The sequence below is a fragment of the Cyprinus carpio genome, chromosome A24, assembly GCF_018340385.1.
Source record: "Cyprinus carpio isolate SPL01 chromosome A24, ASM1834038v1, whole genome shotgun sequence".
Taxonomy (NCBI): Eukaryota; Metazoa; Chordata; class Actinopteri; order Cypriniformes; family Cyprinidae; genus Cyprinus; species Cyprinus carpio.
The window spans coordinates 3,512,322-3,522,152 of NC_056595.1; the positions used below are offsets into that span (position 1 = coordinate 3,512,322).

At 37.2% G+C, this 9,831-nt stretch overlaps 1 pseudogene; it reads left to right on the forward strand.

Moving 5' to 3' along the window:
- The window catches only part of LOC122135445, a 42,322-nt pseudogene extending 38,461 nt beyond the window's left edge, over positions 1-3,861 (forward strand).
- The last annotated feature ends 5,970 nt before the right edge of the window (positions 3,862-9,831 follow it).

Consider the following 9,831-nt stretch of genomic DNA (forward strand, 5'->3'; position numbering starts at 1 on the left):
AGGCAAGTGTGCACAGTTGATTGCACTGTGAAGGGAGTTAAAAGTAAAGGAGCAAATCTTATTAAAACCATGGAAGGATAATACCCTATTCAACAGGTCTTTCCAGGATCAAGGAAAAAAATGTTTGGTTTTTTTTGTAGGGTAATAATAAGATTATTGTGCTATGATTATTCGGCAGTCTTTTTGAAGTCAAAGTAGTAAGAATTAGATTACAGGAATGAGAAATTCCGTTTTCCAAAATTCCTATAATCTGCTGCCTGGGGCTTGTATGTCCAAATAGTCCAGGTTTAGATGAGGATGAATTAATGGATTATTATGTGTTAGGATCTTGAGTATTATACCGTGGAGTTCATCAAATACCAACCAAGGTATTATACAAGCAAGATAAAATATAATGTGAACTAAAAATATGTATGACGCCAAAAGCGGATGAAAGGTTATATTTTTTTAGAGGTTCTGTAGATCTATACATCAAAGGAGATTGTGTGTTCCAGCCGAAGACGATGTAGATTGAGATAAATGAGGGGTTTCCTGGGTTTTTTCTACCACACGGTAAGCAAACCTGACATCATACACTTTGTGTTTGCTATGACTACCATCAATCAATGCCAATTCAACCATATGCCATGTTTGTAAAGTCGTTTAAGATTCTTCTGAGAGTTCCTGCTAGTCTGTATTGGCTGTGTAAACACTTTGGCCATATCCCCCCCAAACGACTGTCCTGTCCTGTTTTTGTAGAAGATAGGTTAATTCACTCACAATCTATTATCTTCAGATAGAACAAAAAGTTCAGCCATGAGGCAACAGAAAAACAGCTTGGCATGCCTACTGCATCTTATTCGTCTAAGACTGCCCACAAGAGGATTGTGCTACAGTAATCTATCTAGATCTGAAAAGATTACATCATTACTAGTTTTTTTTCATTACAACTCATGTAAATTTCTTTCATCAAATAACTTGATTAGAAGTCTTATATTTTGATTTTTTTACAATGTAAGAGGGAACATCTGACATATACAAAGCACGCTTGTCAATTTGTCAGAAAATTGTCTCTTAGTTGATTAGAGTCCTAAAAAATAATGCAGAATATTATATATTCTTTTAATTTGTTATTTTTCTGCAGCCTCTTCTTCTTGTTTTTTATTTCTAGATTTTAATTAGATTTTCAATACCAGATTATTTATGTGACCCCGCTGTGTTTGTTTTTTTTTTTTTTTTTTTTTTTTTTTGATTATGATTTTGTTTTTCACTGGTCAGGTGGTGGCTATAGATGTGGACATGGCTTTTTTTGAGCCCAAAATGAGAGATTATTACTTGAGCAGAACTGCAATTCAGCGACAATGACTGCAACTTCTTCTCGCCAAACTGCATTTCCAAGTGTGATAAAGCTAAAAACAGATGTGGGCCGTCAAACGCAGAAACAAAGCAACCTTCAGGTGAGTGGAGACATTCATTATTCTGCAAATTTGTAATTTTATTCTTCTATGCTTTTTAGCATTCGGAGCAATCTTTATGGCGCAGATAATGAGTTAGGCAATTATGTGATAAGGTGCTGAAAGTGAAAAGAAAATAACTTTTGTTTTTGGAAAATGTCACAAGCGAATACCTCCAGCAAAATAGCCGGAGGAGACAATCATTCTTCAGCTGTAAACATTGCCAAGAAAAATGCGCGGAATGTTAATAGTTCATGATAACGCTGAAGGGAATCAGATAGCGCTGTCATTACTGCTCCAAAACACAATGGGGGTTAACGGGTCGACAGGGAGTCTCTTATATTGCCGGCGAGTAACAGATCATCATCAGTTGTCGCTACGGTCAACCGCAACAGGCTACAGCTCATCTGAGACTAGCTAGACGTTTGTGTAATAAATCGTTATAAAAAAAAAATGTCTGTATTCAAACTGCAAACCAACAATTCCGCGAGTAACAGTTTTTCTGAGAGGTTGTTCACATGACTTTTAAAAAAACAGGCATTATCAGATGTTTCTAGATCTGACCCGCATGTGAGAAACACCCTACACTCGGCACAGCGTTCACCAGCGCAGTCTTAGTTTTATTGATTCAGATTAAACATTTTCCAAAACTTATATTACATTAAGAATAAAAATTAAGCCACACCGAGTGAAAATTACAAAAAATTGTGACTATACCACTTAAGTTAAACTTAAAAGATAATTGAGTCTTTTTATGCCACAATAATGACACTGAAAATTTTACTTACAATTCAGATTTTATATCTTGTAATTCTGAGAAAAAAAGTCAGAATTGTGAGATATACTGTAAACTGAGAATTGCAAAATAAAAGGTTCTGTGGTGGAAATAAGCTTCCCATAAAAAACAGATCTGTGCCACATTAGGAAAAAAAGTTCCAAAACTACTGTTTGCAAACGAAATTACCGAGTAGACAGATGACCGTAAACAGAGTAACTATTTAACTATTTTTATGAATGCTGCCACAATTAAATTTATTTGCTACTTTTTAACTTTCTTGCAGTTTTGATATGTCAAAAGTTTACCTCTTTTTAGCCCCAGAATTCTAAGTTTATATAAATTCTGAGGAGAAATCAGAATTGTTAAATAAAGTCGCAATTACCTTTTTAATTTTGCCTCACCTTAGTGAAAAAAAGGGTTCACACACTGTACAACATCGGTGAGCAAAAGTTATGAAAATACCATTTGCAATGAAATTAGAAGAAAATAAATACTCGTTTTCCAGAATGCCACCATTACCTGGTAAATGCAGGTTTCAGTTCTCCATAAGATACTTTGCGGCAGTCACGCAACGTCTTTCATCTGTTCGTTGCGGTTTGTTGGTAGTCATCACCTGCTGTCAGTGCCAGCTCCCTTAAGGAGAACAAGCTAACAGACGAGTCCGGGCCACAGGTGGCTGAGACAGAGCCCATCTCTCCGTTCCCGATCACTTAACGCAACCCTTGGTGACCTCTACCTTCCAATTGTATGGCCTGCCATTCAGAACAATGAGGGCTTTGTAATGTTCAGGCCGTTGGGTCAAGGAGACCATCGCTTCAAACGGTACGCATAGCGAATATGGCTGATGATTGCTCTGGAGATGATGAAACGAGACCAGGATGGCGCTAATGGCCGCTTCCCTCATCCATACCCATGCTTTTCCCTTTGGGGTCGATAGCTGTCATGCTTCTCTCTTTCTGTCTCTCTGCAGGTGATCTGTGAGAAGGTCTTCAGGCCTTGGTTTTCTCCCACGCTGCTCGGTGCTAAAGCAGGGCTCCCCCTGCAGGTGGAGCTGCAGCGGCCGTGCAGGAGTGCGCTGAGATAGACGGCGGGGAGGACGCCAAGCATATGTGGGCCGTGAGAAAACAGCTACAGGATCTGCTCGTGGAGCTCATTCAGGAGGACACGGGAAACCAGGGTGAAGGCCAGGAACACAAGATGAGACGCGTCCATACGGCACTTAATTTCTAACTCTCGAAAAGGCTACGAAAGAACAAACTCATTCATGTGCAATTCTGGAGAACATCTCAGATGACTATCACAGTCGAGATTATGGTTTTCCAACAGTCAGATACATTAGCATAGTAGTTATACTACTAATATTCAAAATGTCTGTTAACCCTCTGGTGCTGTTGGCTGTTCAGTCATTTTGAAATTTTACATTTAGTTTTTTTTTTTTTTTTTTACTTCATCAGAATGGTACGAAACTTGGTTTTGGCACTAACTATGGGAACACACAAAAATCATGGACATGATTAGAAAAGGATAAATAGTTCAGAAAAAAAGTCACATTTCTACTGTTTGTGGTCAAAAATGACCTTGTCTGTTTTCATTTTTTAAAAAAAAATTCTTATAAGATTTATAAAAAAAGTATTTTTGTGCATTTGTAATAATGATACACTTCTATTTTTTTTTTTTTTAGTTTCAAGTTTTTTTTTTTTCGAGGTTTTCAAGTTTCAAGTTTGTTTATTTATAAAGATACCAAATGTTATCTGTGCTCCAAAGCACTTATTAATTTTGAATTTTATTTTTAGGTTTTTTGTTAAAAGTGTGTATTAATTAATGATTGGTTGATAATTATTTTTTAATTATTATTTAGTACCCTGAAATCCCCTTAAAAATACAAAATATTAAATAGAACATTATCAAACTAAAATATAGTACATTCATTTCATTGGGGACAATAAATAAATAAATAAATAAATAAAATTGGAGCAGCACCAGAAGGTTAGTTCAGCTAAAAATTAAGATCCATATTAATTTTTTTCACTCTCATGTTGTTCCAAACTTATACGAGTTTTTGTGAATTAAGATCCATATTAATTTTTTTGTTTCTTATTTTTTTAAATCCATACAGGTTTGTAATTTTTGGGTAAACTATCCCTTTAAAGGTAAAGATGTGTTCCATAGAAGGAAAAATCCATACAGGTTTGTAATTTTTGGGTAAACTATCCCTTTAAAGGTTAAGTTATGCTTTTTTAAAGCAGGTTTATTTCATTTTTTGGATGTGATTCCAGCTATATTGTTCCACTATGTTGTTATAGTTGAGTGGAAATTTTGAATGATTTTTAAAACTATATCTTTATTGTTATTGTTAAAGTCATCGTCCTTGGTGTAACAGACCTAAAGAATAAAAGTGAGGTCACATTTATCATTGTTCGGTAAATTTTTGCTGGCAAAATCTAATGATTTCAACAGGAATCCACATGACTGGGAATTTCGAATGAGAGTGAAATATTCCCCAAGCAGATTTTGCAATGAACTGATTCATCACGCTAACCGGCAGAAACCTGCTTGGTTTCTTCTCTGTGAGCTGCTTCATACCTCTCTACACTACTGACAACAGACTATGGACATTTTTTCCAGTGAAATTTCACTTATGTGACTGAACCTTAAGGCTTTTTATATATAGGCCTAAAAAAAAAAAAAAACTCTGGATCATCTCAGCTAATGTATCCCTTTTATTTGCTTAAGGAAAATTGTCTACCTGTGATTTTGAATAAACATTTCAATAAACCATGGCTCAGGCACAATCCTTCTGTTTGGAAGAAAATTGTTTTGGTTTGTTTCGTCAATGCCACATTATAGTCTGTTTGCATATCTGGCTACCTGCAGAGTGATCTAAACCGAAGCTCAAAAGATCAAACCAACATTTGGTTCCTATTGACGAAGAGGAACAATCTGTGGATCTGTTTGGATCTACCTTCCAGCCGCCGATGGTCTTCTTCTGGAGATCAGGTTCTGGTCTGCCTCCAGTCTTTCAGGAGAGCGGGGGTAAGAGAGACCAAACACAAACTTCAGGACCAGGAAAAGTGATTAAGTGCTCGAAATGCATGCATTACAACACTGCATTACTCCCTCAAAAAAAGTAGCCATTGTGTACTGCATTTCTACTTTTTGCCGGAAGTGATGCGTTACATTACTTTCACGCTACTTTTAACTCATCTTGCGCAAGGCTTGTTTGTTTGTTTTAATATAAAAGCATTCTATTTTTTTAGCAAGTATAAAAAGACCTTTCACATGTAGAAATGCAAGATGCGCCTCAGGCTGGCAAAGGAAATGTAAATTCAGATCTGTACAGTTGAGGGGAGCAGCTCAAACAAACCTTTCAGGAAGCAGGAGAAGAGAGTTTATCTAAAAGTTTTCAAATAAGCTTATCTAAGATATTTTGTATATTAGTATGGTTGGATTGGATCATCAAAAGTCAGCAGCAAAGACACAGATGAATAAAATGGGATTAAATGCATAAAGTATGTGTTATGTAACTTATTTAATTATAAGCGCACACAACACCTCTGCACTCACTCCTGATTCTTCTCAACATGAAGAAAAGAGAGCTGCCAGTCAATACACGGAAAAAACTAAGTAACAGGCATTACTTGTTTGAAAAAGTAACTCTTTCTAGTAAATTAAAAAGAAATGTGTTACTTTACTAGTTACTTGAAAAAAGTAATCTGATGACATAACTTGCAACACTAGATGAGACGCATGGGTTAGAAAGACTGGAGGCTGGAGCTTATAGGAACAGATCACCTGCTGGTGAACTTCACTGATTTATGATCTTCTGCCTTGTTTGGACTCCAAACGGTTTCCAGCCTGGCTTGCAGCGGTCATCAAATTATGCATCTCCATGGCAACGACAGGGGTCTGGTTTTGATCTGCTCAGACGTAACATACTGACGGCAATGAGGACATCAATTTGATGTATTGTGCTCGAATGTGGTCAAACAATGATTAAACCAAAGAGCGGAAATCAAGAGGATTTGGTCGAGATTCATGTAGTTGTTTATCTTGACACGGATTGGCAGTGAATCCTACATTTTTCAAGAGGTATTGCATTATTTCAAACTAGCTGTGAAATAATGAAGCACAGTGCAATGGTTATCTACTGTTTACACCACCCAACAACCACCCCGAGCTCACAATTTTAAAACAAGCGTGGAAAAACTGCAGGTTTTATTTATTATTCAACTGGCCACATTAACAACCTGCTTTGTGCTGAATAATTCTGGGGTCTTCAAGCTCTAGAAATGTCTGGAAGACTTACTCAAAGCTCTTGAATGCTTCGCACCATAATAATACTTTACCAACCATGTACAGGAGCTGACCGTGATACGTGGGTTTTCACAAAGAAAAGCGCAAAAGCCAGTACGTGAGTACAACCCTCAAAGAAGTCTTTAGAAGGAAGCATCTGAATAATATTTGACCATAATTTCAGATTTTGTTTTTATAAAGCTACAGAAGGCATATTAATGGAAGTGAAAGAGTCAATTATATTGATGTTTATTTGTAAAAGAAAATAAAAAGAGACGAATAATACTGCTGTAGTGGCTTTGTGATGGACAAAAGTATTCTTAGAATCTTTTGGATTATAACAGCATGTAAATAAATTCATAGTTTTCCGACTTTCATTTATTTTCTTATAATTGAGCTTCATATCTTGTGACTTTTACTTTTGGTTCATCTAACCAGCTAAATATTAAACCAAGAAGTGGGTGTAATTTTAATAAATAAAAAATCGAAAGAAACTTCAAGCAACAACATATTCATGAAAAGACTACAGGGTTTCCTCATACTTGTAGATAATTGGTAGATTTTGTTCAGAGGTGGGAAGCAAATATTTGGATATTCTGTGGTTGTCAGAAGCCAGTAGATAAATAATGAACGTTCACCACCACGGTAAGTATTAATGGTGATGAAGGGACCCCTTGGTTTACGCTGACAACTTGTGGGAATTAGCGGTAAACTGCAGTTCCAGGCTGAGCTAACGGTGATGCAAATCATTGATCTATCAGTTTATAATCATAGGATGCACTAAAGTGTTATGAGGTGATAATGTATATATAGTATTAACACTGTATAATTGTGAAAAGGTAACCTTGTGGAGTGAGACACCTTCCATTCATATGATATCTGCTGTCTGCCTGTGAATCATAATTTTTACTCAAGAAAAAAATATATAATATAAAAAAAAAAAAAAGCATAAAATAAATGTATTTTGTGTTTACCCTAACTACTGTGTTTTTTTTTTGTAAATTGCAGTAAAATTATAGTTAATAGGGTACATTTTTGGAGTTTTGCAAAAATGTTGGTAGAGGCATGTTTTTCCAGTGAGTCTAGGCTGGTTATTTTACATAAAACAAAACAAAAGGTGAGTGATTAACTTTACATTCGTTGTCTATAAGCTCCCTTGAGAAAAGCCTTAATATTACAAAAAAACAGCACAGGATATTAAGATATTAAAATAACGTTGCAAAATAATTAATTAATATTCACAAGATTTCTTTGCCACTATGTTTCACATGTTTCCAGTGCAACAACTTGGCTACTTTTGTATCATCTACAATTCATAATTTTCCTGGTGTTGATGAAGCCTCTGTTTTCATAAGTTATGAATGCCAATTGAAGGACTGTTCAGATCTGTTCTGATGAAGAAACAAACTCATCTACATCTTGGATGGCCAGAGGGTGAGTAAATATTCAGCAAAATTTTGTTTTTGGGTGAACTATTCTTCTCCCAAAGTCGTATTTGTAAATTCGCCCTCTGCACTTTGGTAACAAATTCACAACTACATTTCAGGATACTTTGGTAACAAATTCGTCAAACACATACAGTATGTCAAAATATACGTGCATTAAGCCTAGAGCACGCTTACAAATTTCAGAAGCACAGAAAAAGGAAAGAAAGTGGATTTCTCTACCAGCATCAAGGATGATTTTTTTGTTTTATTAAATGAGGAAAAGGAAAAGACAAGTGGGTATTTTTTGGGTCATCTTATTTTTGAGAAAGAGAAGAGCACGGAGAGTTCATTAGATTAACAGTATGTGTGTTATCTTTCTACTGCTTGTTAGAAAAGAAGCAAATTAATGCTGTTAAAAAAAATGAATGTTGCATTTTTTCTCAGTGGTGTTTTATAATACAATAATTTTTATATAAACAGCTTTGCTTCAGTGTAAACACTGGTTTTTTCAAAACAGCTTTCTGTGCTATAGCGCCACACCCTTGCCCCCGGGGGAATATAGGCTATATATAAAACACTCAAACGGGCTATTGTGAAAATGCACATTCAGTCTCTGCCAGCCATGAGGCGCGTTTAGGAGCATCAGAAATAGCTGTTTCCCCGTACGGCTGTAACAAACAGCACTGCGCTCATGAATGCTGCTTTATCAGTCTTATTTACAGCGTTGTCGTTAACCGAATATGATTATGTTATCGCCCACTTTCTGTTGATCATAAGCCATACGAGCAGTTGTTGTTTGCTTTAAAAGCTGTGCGCTTGAAAGGTGATTCTGATGGCTGTCATGTTTTTATCATTCTCGTAAGATAAAGTTGCATTTATGAAAGTGTTTTTATTGTTATAGCTGTAAAATTGGGGGGTGGGGGGGGGGGGGGGGGGGGTGACTTCCCTATTCTCTAAAACTTTGACAGAACAGAAGAGGACAAGTCAACTTTTAGATTAGCCTGTGCGCCTAAAATGGTCAAATACAGGCTCCTTCGCAAAAAGTCGCATATTGTGATAAAAAGTTCATTATTTTCCATAAGTAATATAAAAAATTAAAGTTGGGTCATTACTCAAAACCCCGCAATTCATGGGTCGACTGAGACAGGGACTCCGCTCACAGAAGGCCATCTCAAAAACCCAATGAAAACGTACTATGAACCCTCAAAAAAAAACAACGACCTCAAGAAGAAAAGCGGAGGGTAAGACCAGAAAGAAAATTCGGAATGATAGAGGCTGTTCCAGATTGCTGTAATCAAGGCACCTCAGTGGGAAGTCTTGTGGGACGGACAAAAGTGTGTGTTCAAAAAAACGCTGCATCGAACGAGGCAGAACAGAGGTTAGCCGGACCCTGAGGACGTGCGTGGAGAAGGACCGATTTCCAGACCTTGGGGGGGACCTGCCGGAAGCCGGTGGAGTAAGAGTCTGGAAGTACGACAGAATCCACGAGCCACCGTGGCACAGGCGTGGGTGGCTTTTGAAACCCAGAAAACGCAGCTGCAGAAGCGCTGCTGACCGTGCCTACATGAGAAGCAGCACTGGACGTTGCTCAGTGGTCCAAAGTACTAGTTTTTTCGGATGAAAGCAAATTTGCCTGTCATTCGGAAACAAATGTGCCAGAGTTCTGGAGAGGAAGACCTGGGGAGAAGGATAATGATCAAAATGCCTGAAGTCCAGTGTCGAAGTACCCACAGTCCAGTGATGGTCCTGTGGGTGCCATGTCAGCTGCTGTGATTTTGGTCCACTGGTCACGTTATTATCAAGCGTGGGCAGGGCCCAATGCAGCTCAGCTATCAGGAGATTTTGGAGCACTTCATGCTTTCCCCGTCTGCTGAAAAAAGCTTTATGGGAGATGAAGATT